Genomic DNA, 19,216 nt, shown 5'->3' with positions numbered 1-19,216 from the left:
CCCCAGAAAACAGTTTACATCGAAGGTCTTGGTATATCTGATGGGAAATTTCTAAAAGCGCTCATCCATTATGAGGCATGGCTTCTCTATCTTCATAAAGAACAAGAAACACATCACCTTCGGAAAAAAACAACAACAAACAAAAACCCACTCATTAGTGTTCTGTGTTCTGTGGGCCATAGCTCAGCCACCTGTCTCATCCTGTGACAACAGGAATGATGTACTCTGAAAAGTGCCCTTCCTTTTCCAGTCAGCAGATAGAAACCCAAAACGGTTAGGAATAGAAATAATTACAGTAAAAATCAATAAGATTAAGTTTTACAACTATAGATGGAGGGGAAGAAGACGACGTTATAAATCTCACTGTTGGGCTCCATTTTGCAATCTTTCCTGCCAGTAATCCTTTGGTTTCCAGGTGTTGTCATGCTTACTTGTTAGTCATGTTATTCCTTCAGGGTTCCTTGGTTCCCTGAGATCATTAAGCTACAAATATTGAAAAGAACCTGTCCTGGGAAACTGGTGTTCTAGATTCTGATTTTGACTCTACCAGAAAGAGTGGGTAGGTCTGAACCAGGAGCATTAGACAGATGCTCCCCAAAGTATTTATCAGTAAGGAAGTCCTAACTGGCCAGTTCTGTGGGGGTCAATCTGAAGCTTACTATGGCTATCTGGTGACATACACATATATATGAAATTAATTATGACAAATGGAATTGTTGGGTTCTCCTCAAAGGGAAAGGGCTGCTCTCTCATTGCAGAAAGAAATCATCCCCTGTTGGGGAATTAACAAGTGCCAGTCTCAAGCTATGGAAAAAAGAAGATAAAAAAAATCTCACTTTGTGAGTCCCAAAGCCTTCCTTTCAGTTGATATCAAAAGCGTTGAAGACTTTAAGACATTAAATAATTTTCGTTTCCAACAGGACACAAATTAATGAGTACCCACTCTTCCCTAGTCCCTGCCATAGATACAAAGTATATGGCAGTGAACAAAAAAAACACACAAAAATTCCAGAGCGCCTGAAACTTACATTCCAAAGAATGAGAGAGAAATGAGCCAAATTTATTTTGTAAGTATTCTACACACACACACACACACACACACACACACACACGATTCTTATATACATACTTGCATTCATGCATACGTACATACATATCCCAAGTGGGTTCAAAAGGAAGAGGAGAAAAGTGGGTTGTTTGGGACCAGGAGGAAAGTGCTATTTAAAATAGGGCAGTGAAATCCTCACTGCTCACATGACCAGAAGGAAAAAGGCTGAGCTATGTGGGAATTTGGAAGAAACACCCCAGGAGGCAGAGCAGATTTAAGGATTCTGAGGAGGAAGTGAACCTGGCCTTGTCACAAGAACAGGGAAGAGGTAAGTGTGGCTGAACCTGAGCGAGAAGAATGTGGTCAGAGGTGTCTTTAGAGATGTAAGTCAGATCATGCATGGTCTTGAAGCTTTGGGTTTTAACTTGAAGTGAGACGGGTAGTCGCAGGAGGCTTCTGAACAGAGAATTTGAATCATATTTTGCAAGAATTACTCTGACTATGGTTTTAAAAATAGATTGCAGCAGGGGTCAGGGTTAGAAACAGGGAGACTAATTAAGAGTCTTTAGACACTTTTTACCATGCAGAAGAGATAACAGAAAATTAAACAAAACAATGCAACAGCATGCACGCCCCTGTACAAAAACAAAACAAAACAATAAAAGCTTTCTAACAAAACTTCCAGAGTCCTGAAAAAATGTAATCACTGACCAGTTAATTTTCTCATAGTTTGAATACTCAGATTGAAAGGGAAAAGCCAATGGGGGATTTAAAACTGCAAGTTCTTTAACAAATTATATAAGCCCCTATTCCTTTATTTGCTTTATATCATTCCTACATCTATTTTTCTACACTAACTGAATGAAATTTATAAAACAGATACATGCAGACAAAAGGAAAATCTGAAATCCATTTTTTTTAATGTATCATGCAGCCTCTTTTTCCTTAGAATACACTAATAATTAAACTAGGGCCTAAAAACTCAATTTAAAATACGAAAATAATATAACTACTCAATGTACTGAAACATAAAGGATAGAAAATTTTTAAGCACTGTGAGTAAAAGTCTCAGAAACCATATTGCATCGAGCCCTCACAAAATCCTGTAAGACAAATACAGATGAAAAACGTGAAGCTTCAAGATGTTACATAATAGAGAAAGTGGTATCAGACATGGATTCAGATTCAGTTGTCTAGTTCTAGATTCTCTTATATCACAGCTGCCATGGTCTTTTATGAGGCATTTTTTTTCTATAAAATTTTCTCAAAATAGAGATTGTGCAGCCAAATAACCTAATATCTAAGAATAGGCAGTATTGCCAATAACTTGTCTTAATTTAGCCAATCTGAACTCTATTGGTTTGCTCATTGTATTTCTGGAAAAGTGATGCAGGAATAAAGTGTTCTGCTAACTCACGATAAAGTAGACTGATGAGGTTCTTCTATATTTAAATGCAAACAAAAGGCCTTTAATAAAAACACCGAAGAGAAACTCTAAAGATGTCCCCTTCCCCAGGTTTTTCTGATGAATGCCCTATTAGTATCTTTTCCCTCTTCTAACTCCTTATAGTAAAATCCTGATTTAAATTCACTTAATAAAACTTATCTTGAGAGGCAGGTATACATTTCTGTAAATTTTCATGGTTTGGAGAACAAATGTTCTTGTCCAAAGTATTTTGTCTTCCACTACCAAAATGAAGAGATGAAAAAATGTTTCAAAAATAATTCTGAATTCCCAGTAGAAATAGGCACTTCCCACTCCCCAACTCTAAGAGAGGTAAAATATATCTCATTCTAAATTTTTATTTTATTTTGTAAAGAACTGCAATGTAGATTTAATTTAAAAGAAGCAACATAATTAAAGAGGAAAGACCCTGCTTACATGTTTTAAAAGGTCAGTGTCAAAACTTGACACAAGAAAATGTGTTTCAAATTGCACCTTTTAAATTTAAATTCCTCTTTAACCATTCTCTGCAAAGTCAGTCACTGCAGGAGAGGAGTACTTCAGGGATTTTGGAACTGAAAATATATCTTAAAGCAAAATATGCTACTAGCAGCATTATACAAAAACTCAAGAGAGAACTTGACATCATTTGAATTTCTTTAAATGTGTACAATATATTTTAAAATACATTTGAAGCCCATTTGGCAAAACTTAACTGGATGTATTTTTCTGAGTTTCCTATAAAGGAAGACAAACAATATATTTAGAGGATAAACAAAACAACTGATTCATTTACAAAACATTGCAAATTAATAATTAATAATTAATCAGGATACTCTATGTAATTTAGAGGTCTGCTTAGTAATACATTGAATGAACCCATTTTCATACCTTTTCTCTCAAGTTCTATCTGTAGTGAGATCCTGCATATATTTCCCTGACTTTTTCATTATATCTTATATATACATGCACAGGCATATAAATATATATAATCTGTACTAACAAATAAAAATGCATGTATAGCATATAAATATATATAATGTGCTCTAGCAAATAAAAATGCATGTATATATTTATAGTCTTCCTATAACTTACAAGTTAAGTTTATTTTATTACTATAGTGCTATTTATTTCATGCTTGTTAATCTGTCTCAAAGCTATACTCTCTAAGCCCACCTAGTACAGAGATAGTCTTACACTATTTTTTACATTCTCATCACGACAAACATAATATAGGAAAGCAGATGCTAAATTCATGAGTCTTAATTAACACATTTGTTTTAATAAAAATTATGGAAAAAATAGACTCTAATCTGCTCTTTTACCCTTATGTTGGGAATTAAATATGAAGAGCTAGTAACTTATTCCAAAGCCTAAAGAATATATTTAGTTAATAAATTCACATAAAGCTTATATCGTATTTTAAGCCTTAGCTATCTTTCTCAAGGAGATAGGACCCACGTGATTTGTTTCCATATGTCTTCATACTAGCTATTAAGCACAGTCCAATGAATATGAAACAAGAGTCAACAGAGATTTCTAAACATAAAAGGGCTTCCTTGTAAAAAAGAAAATTAAGTAGGTAAAGGAAATAATTTTCTAGGTTAGGACAAGGTAAAAGTACCACTGACAATGATGTTCAGAGAAGAAAGAATAAATAAAACCGAGACACTGCTGCATTTCACACTGTTTTAAAACAATTCACGGAATAATGAAATCAACTAAGGAAAATCATAACTAAGTGAGTGTATAATAGAAATTCATATGACTATTGAAATTTTTACTGTGGATTTTGTGTGAAATTAAATCTTACAGAAAAATTTGGAAAACCATAATGACAAAATGTTCAAAGTTATTTAAAATGGCATTGGCCTACTCCTTTTACATATATACATGAATGCATTACACACTTAGTATATGTACACCCACATAACCTATAGTTGTAAGAATATATAGGTAAAAATAAATTGGTTATATATATATATATATATATAAATCTATAAGATGTAAAAATATATAGGCAATATAGATGTAAATATAGATATTTACATGCATAGGTAAACATTAGCTGTATGTACTATAAGTAAATTTACCTAAATTTAAAATAGGTAATTAAAAACTGTGTGTACTATAAGTAAATTTACCTAAATTTTTAGGTAATATCTAAAAATAGGTAATTTAAAACTGTGACATTAAGTGTATTTGCTTACCCAAATATGAGAAATAATAACACAGCAGAGGTTAAAATTTCATGGTAAATAGATAAATCTAGGTATATGACTGAAAAATTTACCCAGTGCTTTAAAAAAATGTAAGCAAGGTGAAATTTACTCCACTGCTCTGGAAACCTGCATTGAGAGTCGTTTATCTACACTATAGGATGCAGTATTAGTGATATTATACTGTTTCCATTGTGTTTCTGTTTCCCCTATTAGGACTATAAAATTCTTGAAGACAGGCACTGTGCCTTATTCAGCCCTACACTCCTTATCTTTAGCATACTTTCTTAAATGAACAAATGACATTTACTTAGAGGGAACCAGAAGCTGATGGAATTCTTGCAAACTTACTCAATGAGTAACATCCCAAAATGAATAGTTCAATTTTAGTAATGCCTTGGTCTGCTTCCCTTTTAAAAATGTCAGAGTAGCAAATAAATATGCAACAAATGAAAAAATGTTTTAAACACTAGATTTTTCTCCATGCTTAAAAACATTGGTTTCAATAACCAACAGTCCAACTACCTTTTCATCGGAGGTTATAGTATCCTCTAGTGAAGATGATGCTATCACCCACCATAAAAATGGCACAGCCCTTTGGCTTTCCTATACACTCAGTATGATAGATACGTCAAAGTTCTATTCAGAGTAGAGCTAGAGTACAGGATTCTGATTGAGTTACCTCATGTGAGATGGGTTAACCACCAGAAGCCCAATATATCTTCATAATGCTTAGAATTATGTTTCCTTCATTTTCTAATTAAAGGCCTGATTATATTTATGACAGTTAGAGAATTTAATATGTGCATGTTTACTTAGTCGAAAAATGAAATTCATCAGCTCACCTACTATTCACTTTTATAATAATAAGAAAAATGTAAGTAGCCTTAATGTTATTCTCTCAAAGTAAATTACATGAATTATGTTTTCCCTTCCTTACATGAGAGGGGAAAGAAAAGAGAGTACTGAGAATAGGGTTTAGAAAATGAGGGGAAAACATATCCTCCAAGGAATTGATTAAAGCTGGAATGGAATAAAAACAACAGTTTATGCTAGACTCAAATTTTACCTTATGCTCTAAAATTTTGAAAATAGTTTAACAGAATTCATCAGTATGAATCATGTCAAATTTGGATTTTGAATTTTCCCTAGAAATTGTATTGACTTATCAGTAAACACTTGTACCCAAATATACATAAGAATTCATATTTTGACTAGAGTATTCAAGTAATCCTGTGTGAATTTCTAAAGCAAAGGTGATTTCATTATTTTAAATGTAATTTTGAGATGTTATGGTGTTGGTAATATTCCCAAAATGTATAAGAAGAATGATAAAACAAAGAGTGATAAATTCATAGGTATTGATAAGGAAAGATTTTAGGGCTTGAAGACAGTCTCCAAGTCATACAACCACCCACCCTACACCCAAACAGATGTCATGGACCAGAAAATTGAGCATCTAGTTCTAAAGCTTTAATTCTCATGAATCTTAAATTCTTAAAATCTTTAATTCTCAGGAATCTTAAAGATCCGGAAGCAGGTATCTTCCCCATTCTTGGAAGAGGCACATATTATCTCTTACCTAACTTGTCCTTTGCATATACTTGCCTCTGTCCACTGAACTGAAAACTTTAATTAGGAGACATGATTTGTGCACCTATGAATTATTTCACTCTACTCTTTTGCAAGCCTGGGCCTCGGCTTTGTCTGATCTTGTCCTCTACCTAGTGAGATGGTACTATTATTTCAAGGCCCACTGCTAGTTCTCTAAATCTTTTCCTGACTTCCTCTGGTTTCTAATTGCCTCCAGAGAGAGCCAGCGTGAATTTCATGGACTCTAGGCTCTTTGGTCTTTGAGGAACAATTTCATCGTTAGAAAATCTCACTAAGTATATATTATAACTCTGCTAACATAAAGATGAATATGTTAATATTGCATATTAAAACATTTTATTTGACCTAAAAGGCCCTTGTTTTTCTTCTGATTTTAAAAGAAATGAAAACATTGTCATGGGTTCCTAAGAGTATTGTGGGTCCAAAGTATTTACCGGCCATGCCCAAGGAAAGACAAATCTACCTCAGTGTCCTCCCCCATGCCAGAGTTAAAGATTCTATGCTATGTTATCCTTAAAGCATTTTATTGGTACTCATCACTGTGCCAAGCAAAGAGCAGCCCCTAAGAAATGTTTGTTGAATATTGCTGGTCAATATTTCACCCTTTCTTAAAAGGAAATTGATTATATTTTTTACCTCCCTTATAAGTTCCTCAAAGAAGGCCCAAGGTCTTATGCACTTCTGTGTAGCTACAGACTCATAAATTATTTGGTATATGATAAGTATCTATTGATTCAAACTGAATGAAATTGTGCTTATCTTTATAAACTCATACCAGACACCACTGATTACCACTCTGAAAGAAATATTCTTTCAAGTAGAGAGTACAGCATCCTTTCCATTGAGAGGAATGTGTGAAGCTTTTGATTGTCGTTCAAATGTATTCAGTTGCCCCAACCTCAGATTTGACGTGAAAGGGCCAATTAGAAATTAGCCCTAGTGGTAATCCATTCCAAAGAGTCAACACTGGATTTTATGAGTCATGCCCTTATAACGCTATAGTGTCTTTACCTTGACTGCTAACGTTTAGCCATAGGTCACAAGATGAAAATACAAAAAAGAACTGACAGAGTGAAAAGTTGTCTTTCAAATTATAATTTATAAGAGCTTGCATCAATTATTTATTATATATTTGTATATATGTTATAATGATAAAGTTTATTTTTATCACTTATTTCCAATGAATTTATAAAAGCACAAAAAGAAATTAAGAACTTATATGTGGGATAACTGCAGATCTATTAATTACTAGGTATTTAATATTATTCTATATGTACTTTAAAATAAATTGCACGGGCACCTGGGTGGCTCAGTGGGTTAAAGCCTCTACCTTTGGCTCAGGTCATGATCTCAAGGTCCTGGGATCAAGCCCCTCATTGGGCTCTCTGCTCAGCGGGAGCCTGCTCCCCCTACCCCCGCCTGCCTCTCTGCCTACTTGTGATTTCTGTCTGTCAAATAAATAAATAAAATCTTTTAAAAAATAAAATAAAATAAACTACAGGGGGTCCTGGGTACTCAGTTAGTTCCGTGTCTGACTCTTGGTTTTGGCTCAGGTCATGGCCTCAGGGATGTGAGATCGATCCCTGCAACCGGCTCTGCAATCAGTGGGCAGTCTGCTTGAGATTCTCTCCTTCTCCCTCTGCCTTTCCCTCCACTCCTGTGCTCACTTGCTCCCTCTCAAAAAAATGTTAAAAACCATTAAAAATAAAATAAACTATTTGTACACTCATTCATTTCACTGACATGTAATAAATGTCTGTTGCAGATATCGTGGCAGGTATGAAGAAGCATATGTTACAGCAAATCTCAGATTAGTGAGACAGGCAGTCCCTTGCATTACATTTAGAGGATGATCAGGAGGGGAGAACATTTATACCAGAGAAACAAATGAGGGGCTCCTAACTCTGATTCAGGCTGCAAGTGAGGAACTTCAGGTTTTAGTTAATAAAATCATCAAATGACATTTTTAACTATAAAAGTCATGAAAAGAGAACTAAAAAGCAAAGAATAAAGAAGAAAAAAAAAAAGTGACTTACAATCTTACCATACAGACTTGAGCTACATACTGAAGAACAATGAAAAAGAGAATCTGTATTCCAGGCATGTACAAAGGCAAAGAGGCGTGAGATGGCATCACAAAATCAGAAAGGTGCTAGAGCATTAGAGCAGGAGCATGGTTTGTTTTATATATAATGTAAACCAGATCCACCCACTCTGCCTCTGTGGTCAGGGTCACTAGGAGATCAAAGGCAGGAAGGCAAGCAGGAGAATTGGTTTCTCCCTATGGGTCCATACAAAAGCCCCCTAGCCACAGGAGGTGGGAAGGCTGGTGAATATTCACAAACCTCCAAGCGACCAGAGCTTAGAATAAAGCCGACTTAGAGCAATTCTACACCTTCTTCCTCCTCAGTGAGAAGATATTTCAGGCTAGGTGGACGATAAAGATTGTCCTATTTCAGAAACCGACGTGTGATAACCATCTCTGCCTTCTGTAAGGGACTGACTTTTACAACACGTTCACATTTTTTCATTGTTTTAATTCGTCATTTTAGCACTAAAGACTAGCCAGACTAGCGGAGAGGTCATTTCCGGGCAGCGCGGGACGGAGTGGCCAGCGGCCCACAGAACAAGATGCCTCAGTTGTACGGTGACTACTGCATCACATACCTCACCCGTGAGTCTCATTCTGTGATGAAGACACACTGCCGTGGTAGGAAACACAAAGAGAATGCAAAAGCCTAATATCAGGAACAGATGGAAGAGCAGGCAGAGAGCCTGATCAACAAAACCACTGCATTTTGACAAGAAAAGAGATCTGCTACTCTATCATCGCTCCTCCTCCGGCAGGGACAATGGTCCTACCTCGCGCCCAGTCCCCCAGGCTCCTCACGCTGGTATGATCCCGGCACCCTCTACAGGGGACCCTTCCATGATGCCAATGATGGCAACATCGTGCAGTAATGCCAGTGGGACCAGCTCCTGGAATGTGGCCGCCTATGGGAGGCCACATGTCAATGACTCCAAGGCCCCCAGTGATGAGACCTCCCACCTGTCCCGTGATGATACCCACCTGGCCAGGAGTGACTCAGGTAGACAGATAGAGACGGGAATCTCTTTATATCCATTTTTTTTTTTAAGATTTTATTTTTGGGGGAGAGACAGAGCACACACAAAAGTAGGGGGAGGGGCAGACGGACAGGGAAAAACAAACTCCTTGCTCAGCAAGGAGCCCTACTGGGGACTCAATCCCAGGACCCCGGTATCATGACCTGAGCTGAAGGCACACAGTTAACCATCTAAGCCACCCAAGAGTCCCTATACCCATTTTATATTACTTGTTCTACTTTCCCGGGAGATCATGGTGCTCCGACCTTGGGTGTTTTCTAACAACAGGACAAGGAAGACTTGCTCCCTCTTTCCTATCAAAGAGAGAATAGTTTTTGCAGAGGAGTTAGTAGGACCAAAAAGGAAAAAAAAAAAAAAAAAAAAAAGGAAAAAAGGAAAAAAGAAAAGAAAAGAAAAAGAAAGAACAATTTTCATTTGTATTGTGAAATGTGAACATAAACGGTCAACTGTTCAGTTTACAAAATTTTAAAAAGTTTAAAAAAATGAAGACTAGCAGAGAGGTTCTTCCCACTTGACCACTCAGAGAAGGGCAAAGTTTTGCTCCAGGTCAGAATTTCAAACTAGTAGGATCAGACCTAGCATTTCCCTTTCCCACTCTTCAGTGCGGAGACCTGGGTGTTCAAGGCCTGCGAGTTCTATAGCAGAAAACACAGAGAATTGGGGTAAGAGGGGAGCTAATACTGGCACCCAAATTATTAATTTTGAACATTCCTTTTGTGCCTTAATTTGTTTAGATAATTTCTTTAATTGTCCATTTTATTGAGTATATGTAGCTACATCATTAATCCAATTTGATTTTTTAAGAGGTTAGAGGCTTAATAGGGAATGAGAAAAGAAATGATAAACTCTATTTTCCCAGACACATTTGTAAGCTTTTCAAGAGTGAGTGGAATATGAATATTTCATAATTGCATATTTTCTTTTTGGGGACCAATAGCCATTTAATATAGAAACCATTAATAGAATTACCAGATGGGCGCTTTATTTGCTTTTAAAGTGGTTTCAAATAGTAGCAATTAGTCATTGATGAAGACCTCTAAGTTGAGAGGTTTTTCGTAATTCAGCGCTATGATAATTTTTGGGTATCATCTGCAAAACAATAAATACAAAAACGTTTATAAAAAGCAACATATGTCTTGACAATTTTCTAATTATCTGTGTGTAAAACACTCAATTTCTTCTGTACAGACGGAACTTTTTACATGACACATTTGTACTCCAAAGCCTACAAAAGATTACTAGAAATTAGTAAGCCCATATTTCTACAATTTGTTTTTTCTGATTCTGCTTGGTTAGAGTCCGGAGTTATGTTTATTTTTCCCATAAGAAGAGGTAACTGCTTATATGAAAAACAGGGGGAGGATGGGTGTTGAACTGAAAGCTTGAATTTAGTCAGAAATAGCATTAAAAACTAGACTCCACACTTTTCAGTGAAAATAAGAGGGGAAGGATGCCAGATGGAAATCGGCCAACTGGTGTTCTTTTAGGAATTGTGCCTAAGTTATTCTGAAGGGGGAAAAAAATAAGAAGAAAGAGAGGGAGACCCCAACAGGATGCCCTGAAAAAGTTTTCTGCTTCACTTGTCAATAAAAAAGCAGGAAACAGTTATTACTCAAACATCTAAACAAGTCTGCAAAAAAATAAAAGTAACAAAAATAACAACAAAACTACTGAATAGTTTATACCAGGCAATACAATTTAGAGTGACTTTTCGTGATATTTGGAATCTATCAATTATCAAGTATACTATTTCACCAATCAGTGATTGATAACTGCATTTAACTCTTTCTCAATATGTTTGTTTTTTATCAGTACTGGCATCTCTTCTATCCATCCCACAGCCTTTGTACATGTTTGGAGCTCACTCATCGTCTGCAGACACCAACACAGAGACGCGCCTCTGTGCCTGCCCACCTCTCCCTCCCACACCAGCTGAGAAAAGCAACCGCCCATGTCACTGCGGGCTCCCCAGAGAGCCCACTGCCACTGCACATGTTTTTGTCCCTTTGGGGAAAAAAGGGACCTGAGTTGTTGAGATCTCTCTTGCTTGCAAGTCTCCAAAAAATGAGGCTCTCATCAGGCATCTCGCTTTGGAATTTACAAAATATTCAAGATCAGAAAGCTTCTCTCCATTGGAATTTTGAAAACATACCAAAAATCACCAAATTTCTTTTTTTTTTTTTTTTTTTTTGACAAATCAGCGAAGACTGTGACAATATGTGCTGGGTTAGGTCTAGGAATGTAATATTGAGGCAGAAGGCTTTGCTTCATCAGATTTTTAAAGAAGCAACCAGAATCCAGATATATAGTATTTGTGCTTTCAGATTACATTTCAAAAGACTAATTTCACATTCAAAGGCTTTGACAGGGGAAATCTTTCGGCCTGTTTGAGTGGCAGAAAAAAAGGTCCAAATGGTTTTGCTGACAGTGGAAGAGCTGAGGTCTCCTTGGAAAGATGCTGGTTCCCAACCAGGGTTTACTTGCAGAACACTTTGCGAGATTGGATTTTATTCTCCTTGCAGTGAAAATCCACTGGAGAATTTTAAATAGTGGAAAGATATATTTGCATTGACACTGTAGAAGGGTCACTCCATAGGAGACTGTATTGTGAGTGATCGAGGAGAATTGGAGACACAGCAGATGTTGGTGGCTTGAGCTACAATTTAGAAGATGATGTGGTGAAAAGTGGTGAGGTTTGGTATAGATTTCTGAGGTAAAGCTAATAGAAACTCCTGATGGATTGGGTGACATTGTGGAGGGGGAAAAGAGCAAAGAATGATCTCTCTTTTTTCACCCTGAACAAAGTAAGTGGTTATCAGTATTATTCACTCAGAACGGTTTATGAAGAGAGCAAATTAAGGTATTGGGGGGAAAAGGAATCGCTCTGCCTTCTATCTGTTGTGTTTGTGATAGTACTAATACTAGCTTGGTTGAGCACTTATTCTGAGCCAAGTACATTTCTAAACACATATGTATTGTTTTAATTGATATTATTTACTTATTTAATCCTCCCAAGGACCCTGGGAAGTGGTTATTACTATTATTCTCATTTTACACATAAGAAAACAAAAGAAACGTGCCCCAGCCAGCCAAGCAGAATTTGGTGCCCGAAGCTATCGTATAACCACTGTGTACTCCAGGGGCGCCTGAGTGGCTCAGTTGTTAAGCTTCTGCCTTTGGCTCAGGGCATGATTCCAGGGTCCTGGGATCTAGCCCTGCATTAGGCTCCTTGCTTGGCAGGAAGCCTGCTTCTCCTTCTCCCACTCCCCCTGCTTGTGTTCTCTCTCTCACTGTCCCTCTTTCTCTGTCAAATAAATAAAATCCTAAAGAAAAAAAAAAAAAAAAGAACCACTGTGGACTCCTGCCTCTACCAGTGGAAAAGCTGAGTAGGTAGCTGTCCTGAGTATGAATCCCAGGGGGAGGTTTGAGACGGCGACATACGTAAACACAACCCTGCAGTACTGCATGATTTAGACATCTAGTCGAAACAGTATGGGACACTAAGAAGACATAGTCCACAATGGAAGAGGAAAACCAAGTGAATACGGTGATATGAAGCAGTCAAGGGAGAAGGAGTGAACAACTGTCCAAAGGCCAAGATGTAGACAGGGAGACAGAATTAACCCCTGGATTCAGCATAATGAATTCTGATGACCCCGACAGAGCCGCGTCAGTGGAATGGAAGGGACTGAAGACCCATACAGTGGATTTTAAAAACTTCCCTATGTGAGTAAGTGGGGGATGACAATATACGTGAAGGAAACCAGAAACACAAGGCTGTAACTGGAGGTGGCAGCTAAATCAGAGATGTGTGTGTAATGTGTGTGGTTATTTGGGTTCTTTGTGTTTAAGATACGTTATAACCACATGTTTAAATGAAAATTAGCATGACCTAGTAGGGAAGAAGAAATTTATCTACTAGAATATATCTTAGGGTAAATGTAAATTAAGTGTCCTTGAATGGGAATTGTTTGCAATGACTTTTATGTTTTATTCACATGGACTTCACCACATACTAGAACACTGTTGAAAACACTAATCATCTTACTATCTCAGGACGAAAAAGGAAGAGGGGCATTCCCTTGGACTTCTCCTCTCATTCTGGGACATTGTTCTCTTATCTTAGTTCAGTAAGTCCTGCAAAGCCCCAACAATCAAACTGTCTAACTCTCTCTAAATCTTGCATCTGTAAGTATTTCATCAGTTTACTTGATTAATTTGGCTATTGGCTTGTTTTTTTTTTTTTTTCTTTTTTTCTCTTTTCTTTTTTTTTCCTTCTATCACTTGTCACTATGCTAGATAATCTGGATGAGTCATTCATCTACTTAGCTCTGAAATTCTTTTTCCCCTATATTCTAGTGATAATCACTTCTGCTCAGCTTTGGTAATTCACACCCATAGATACAAAATGGACTGTTTCTAAGCACAGTGTTCTACTGTAATATGCATAATTGTGAAATTCTCTCCTCTAATCCCCTGTCCCACTTGTGCACTCCCACAAAAGCTTCCAACGTTGATGCCCTCCACTGCTTTGCCTCTCCATTTTCTAACAGTGTCCAATTCTTCTTGGCTTGATGGCCCCTGACACCATACTTTCATGGATGCAATTGATTCTTCCCTTCTTTGACCTCCTCTCACAGCTGCCGTGCCAGTCCCATTACCAAATCGTACCACCATCTGGTTGCTCTCCTCCTCCTCCTAGACTGCCAAGAGTTACTGAGAAAATTGAATAACCACGCTGATTGACTCTGCTACAGATTTATGATTTCCAGTGTCAGCTGAACTCTCAGCACTTAACAGCCCTGTTACTCACTCCTATTTGGCTGGTCTCCCCATTCCACAGAGCAGCTGCTCCCACCACACCCTCCTCAGATGCTCCCCTCTCCCTTTCACTCCCCTCAACCTCGACACACTATTTCGTCTTCTACTGCTGAGAAGATTGCGGCCATCAGGCAGGAACCCCTCCACGTCCCTTCTCCACTTCTCCATATTTGCCTGCATCTTCACTCATTGGAACTTCATTTTGCAACTCAGAAGAATCCTCATTATTTTATGCATTTGATCTTTTGATTCCACTCCTTCCTGCCTCTGACAGGGTCCTATTTCATCAGTGGGCTTTCTCTTTTCTGTCCAACCTATAAATCTCTTTCTTTCAACCTATAAACCTACCTAAATTTCCCTAACTTGTAAAAAAAAAAAAAAAAAATCTTTCTTCATTTCTTCCACCACCAAACGGCTGCTTCCTTTTCTCTCCTGCAAGATTGTTGGCAAAATACCTCTCATTCAATGGTTCTGCTTACTTACAACTATCTCCATGAAACCTGCTGTAGTCTTACCCTGCCCCCATGCTGATGAATCTATTAGAAATGCTGCATAAAGGAGTCTTCTCTCACTCTTTAGTTTTGTTGTTGCAAGTGCTGGGAGTTTAGCTTTAATATCAGTTTATTTACTTACTAACTGCTTAAATTTGGACAAGATACTTAACTGCTCTAAGATTTAGCTCCTTCACATTTAAACTAGGGATGCATGGGATACTTTTAAGGACAGTCAGATTTCTGTTGAGCAAAGTACTTTTCACCTTCTGGATTCCATCTGGTAAGACAATTATTCAAAGTGTGTTGCCTCTCCTTAACCAAAAGGTTGATAAGTCACCTCAAAAAGACATGTTGGCATTCCCTCTTTGGAGTCTGAAAAGTAAGCATAGTGGTGAAATACATTAACATAATTGGCTTTAAGTCATTCTAGAAGTAGTATCTAAAGAGAGAGTTTACCAATTCCTACTAATCCCTGAATTTATCTCCACCTTCCAGAGCTGGAATAGACTTTTTTATTTTTTTTTCCCCCCTGAGCACATTTCTTTATCTTCCACAGTACCATGCGAGCTCTGGCTCATTGTCCCCGAAGTTATCTTTGATTTAGAATATTAAGTTATAAATTTGGTTTCCATTGGTTGAAAACAAGTTGTGTTATTAGTACTAAATGAGGTAATCTGTGTATTATTTTTTAGTGTTAAATCTAGTGCCTAATAACAGGTAAGTCAGGGGCACCTGGGTGGCTCAGTGGGTTAAAGCCTCTGTCTTTGGCTCAGGTCATGATCCCAGGGTCCTGGGATTGAGCCCCGCATCGGGCTCTCTGCTCATCGGGAAGCCTGCTTCCTCCTCTCTCTCTGCCTGCCTTTCTGCCTACCTGTGATCTCTGTCAAATAAATAAATAAAAATCTCTTTAAAAAAAAAAACAGGTAAGTCAACTTTTGCTGTTGTAATAACTTTTGATATTGTTACTATTAGGATGTCTAATCCGCCCTTAGCGACACCATTTCTATCTTTGCTTTTCATCACACAGCCTCTCCAGATTCCACATTTACTTTGGTTCTCCTTTATGTTACCCTCACTATGGCTCATCAAGATTGGCCATTTGCCTCCTTTTGTTTTCACTCTGTCTGTATTCCCCCAGGAACTCGTATAGTTCTGTGGAGTCACTGTTACTAAACGTACATGAACTCTTTAATTTTTTCCCTTCCCAGTCTTATTCTCCTACATTTCAAATTCCACTCCCCCGCCAAATTCCACTTTTTAATGAAAATGTTAAAAATTAAAATCTGAAACAATTTTTTTTCCATCCCTATTTTCTCTCTCCTTTCTTCTCCAACTTCCAATCATGTACCAAACATCTAACATCCTTCTGCCCATTCACAACTTGATCTCTCTCCACAGAAAGCATCGGAATCACTTGATGAGGCTTTGTCAGAAAGTACTAGTTCCCTTACTCGTCTCCTTTTCACCAGTACTTTAACTATAAACTGATTTCCTTTCCACCAACAGAGCCATCATTCTAAAACACTTACTGTGTTATAACCTTGCTCGAAAACTTTCAGTGACCTTTGAATACTTACAGTATAAACCCAAACAGCTAAACATAAAATCCAAGGCTCTTCTTGAGATGAACCAATTTGTTCTTTCCAGTTCATCTTGAGCCACCCATCCAATGTTTCCTACACTCTAACCACACTGTGACTTTTACCAAATATACAAGGAATTTTGATGTTTTCATTACTTAGCTCATGATATCTTCTCCAGTTGAAATGCCATTCTTCCCTGCTGCATGTAAGTGAACTACTAACTATTACAAGGTTTGAATAAAAAGTTTCTTGTCATGGGGCGCCTGGGTGGCTCAGTGGGTTAAGCCGCTGCCTTCGGCTCAGGTCATGATCTCAGGGTCCTGGGATGGAGTCCCGCATCGAGCTCTCTGCTCAGCAGGGAGCCTGCTTCCCTCTCTCTCTCTTTGCCTGCCTCTCCATCTACTTGTGATTTCTCTCTGTCAAATAAATAAATAAAATCTTAAAAAAAAAAAAGTTTCTTGTCATGAAACATTTACCAAATGTCTTCACTTTGTCATCCTATAGCACTTTTAACACATCCGACTCTCTCAGTTTGATGAAAGCACTGATAGTATCTTTCCCATATTTATATTCCCAAGCTCAAACACAGTTTCTGGTCCAAAACTTGTATTCAATAATTATTATCAAGTAATTATTTCCCTCAGTTGATCTTCAGAATAGAAAAATAAATTCTGAAGTATATATATATATATATATATACTTGAATATATATATATATTTGAATATATGCATCATGTATGCAAAGGAAATATATATTTCAAAATATTTATATAGATAGATATCTAGATAGATAATATATGTGCCATCAAAATAATGTAACACTTTTATGCCTTTATACTCCATTGGGTAATTCTTCAGCCAGTCAGTACATGAATAAACACAGACATTAGTATTCCTGATATATATTACTAATGGTATCAATAAAGGTAATATTCTGAATTCACAAAGCAAGCATTGAGAAAATCCTAAATTATATCTACTACTAAGATATTCTGACAATATGTTATATCAGAGGTTTTACCCTTTCATACTATTACCTAGAAAATTTTAAGTTGCCACACCATAGGTAACAGCAACATTAAAGGCGGGATGGCATTCCTTCTGAAACCTATGAAAAACAATAAAAATTTCAAACAGAAATACAATCTCTTGTAAAAAATTATATGATGAAGTATACTGAATATGATTTATACAGGATTTTACATAAATTTCATGATAAAGCATAAAGCAGGTATTTTGAAAATTGTGTATTATGAATGTGGATATTTATATATGGAACCGTGGGTAAAACACTTTGCAAACATATGGTATGTGCCACCTCTGCCTTATGTGGAATATTAAGATTGGCTCCAGTAACACAGAATAACTTTACAAGACACTTTTCTTGAAAGATTTAACAATATAAGTACCATACATTAATCATTATTCATAGACCAGGAGTTCTATATTCTTGAAACACTAGTTAACCCCTGGCAGGTTATGCACCCTTTCAGCTCTAACAGAAGGAATCTGACCTTCCTTGATTGAAAGTCAAAGATAAGACAGCAAACATCCAGGCAGAAAGCATCTAGTCTAATAGAATATATTTTAATTGGAATTAAAGGTGAAAAAAGAGAGAGAAAAAAAGAGTAACTCCATAGCCTGTACCCTACAATATTGATGATCCTTAAAATTTCACTGTCATGGAACTGCCAGAACTGTCTTACTACAAATGAAATCCTATGAAGTTTTTTTTGTTTTTTGTTTTTTTCAAATGAAAAGAGCAAATCCCATAAACTATAAGACTGGGAAAATCATATCTGTCCTATCTGTGGCATAATTTTTTTTTAAAACTGCAAAGAGCAAAAAGCAATCAGAAATAATTGAAAATGTTTTGATAATATGCTGCAAAATTAAAAAAAAAACTGATATAAAAATAAAAATACTTCTGGCTAAGTTCTGAAATAAAAATCAGCTTAGGGCTTGGGCAGTGAGTTCCGGCAATGATAGTAGCAAAAATGGATTTGGTGAGTGATGATTTTTTTTAGTCTTCAGCCTCAAGATAGCCCCCAAAGCATGACTTTATTTGAGATCATTGTTTAACATCAAAGAAAGTCTCTTTCGACCATATTGGAGAAAAAGAATTTTATATTAAAATCATGCTTTGTGTCTATCCCAGAAACATCATAAAGACTTGTCGTATTGTCACACATAAACAGTTCAAGTTGAACTGAACATCATGTTCCAAGAATGGTTTCGTGCATATTGATTTCAGAAACCATGCATTAAAATATATTTATTTTGGTATTAATTATAGTAATTCCTCTACTAAAGAAATAAATCTCTAGGGCGGAGCACTGTGCCGATGCCAAGAAATGACTGAAGACAGTCGTTGTCTCTACAACTTTGTAGTCCACGTAAAGTGTGGCAACTAATGGCACAGCATTCCGAGTCTCCGAGAAATAGGTTTCACTTAAAGGGCAACACAAATCCCTTTAGAGTTATTTGTCTCTTCCCTCTGGTGCTTCCTTCACACTGGTTTGAAAGTTATTCCCCTAACAAATAAGGGTCTCCGCTCGCCTGTCTTTAAAGACCTCTACTGTCTGAGTCCCATTTTTCCCAGCCTCAAGTTGTGTCTCCCTAACATGCATCCAATGCCTTATACATTTTGATCTATTTTCCAGCTTCCTTGTATACCATCCTGCCTTGCCACCTACTTGTTGACCACCAGAAGAGGTGCCTTCCTTTTGACACCATGTAGTTCTCACATCTGAGAAACACATATCTATCTTAGTAACAAAAAAAGTTCCTGCAATAGAGCAGATCCTGAGTAACACAGAGGAATGCGCACTTAACAGAGATCATGTGGCTTGTGATATACATATGTG

At 37.0% G+C, this 19,216-nt stretch overlaps 1 protein-coding gene and 1 pseudogene across 7 annotated transcripts in view; one reads left to right on the top strand and one right to left on the bottom strand.

Moving 5' to 3' along the window:
• PCDH7 (protocadherin 7) overlaps window positions 1-19,216 on the bottom strand; it is a 417,107-nt gene that overhangs the window by 321,098 nt on the left and 76,793 nt on the right. The gene's annotated exons all lie outside the window — the stretch shown is intronic.
• LOC106004000 lies at window positions 1,264-9,491 on the top strand (annotated as a pseudogene).

The sequence above is a fragment of the Mustela putorius genome, unplaced genomic scaffold, assembly GCF_011764305.1.
Source record: "Mustela putorius furo isolate JIRA1106 unplaced genomic scaffold, ASM1176430v1.1 tig00000083_pilon_pilon_pilon, whole genome shotgun sequence".
NCBI lineage: Eukaryota > Metazoa > Chordata > Mammalia > Carnivora > Mustelidae > Mustela > Mustela putorius.
This window is presented reverse-complemented; position numbering and strand designations above follow the sequence as displayed.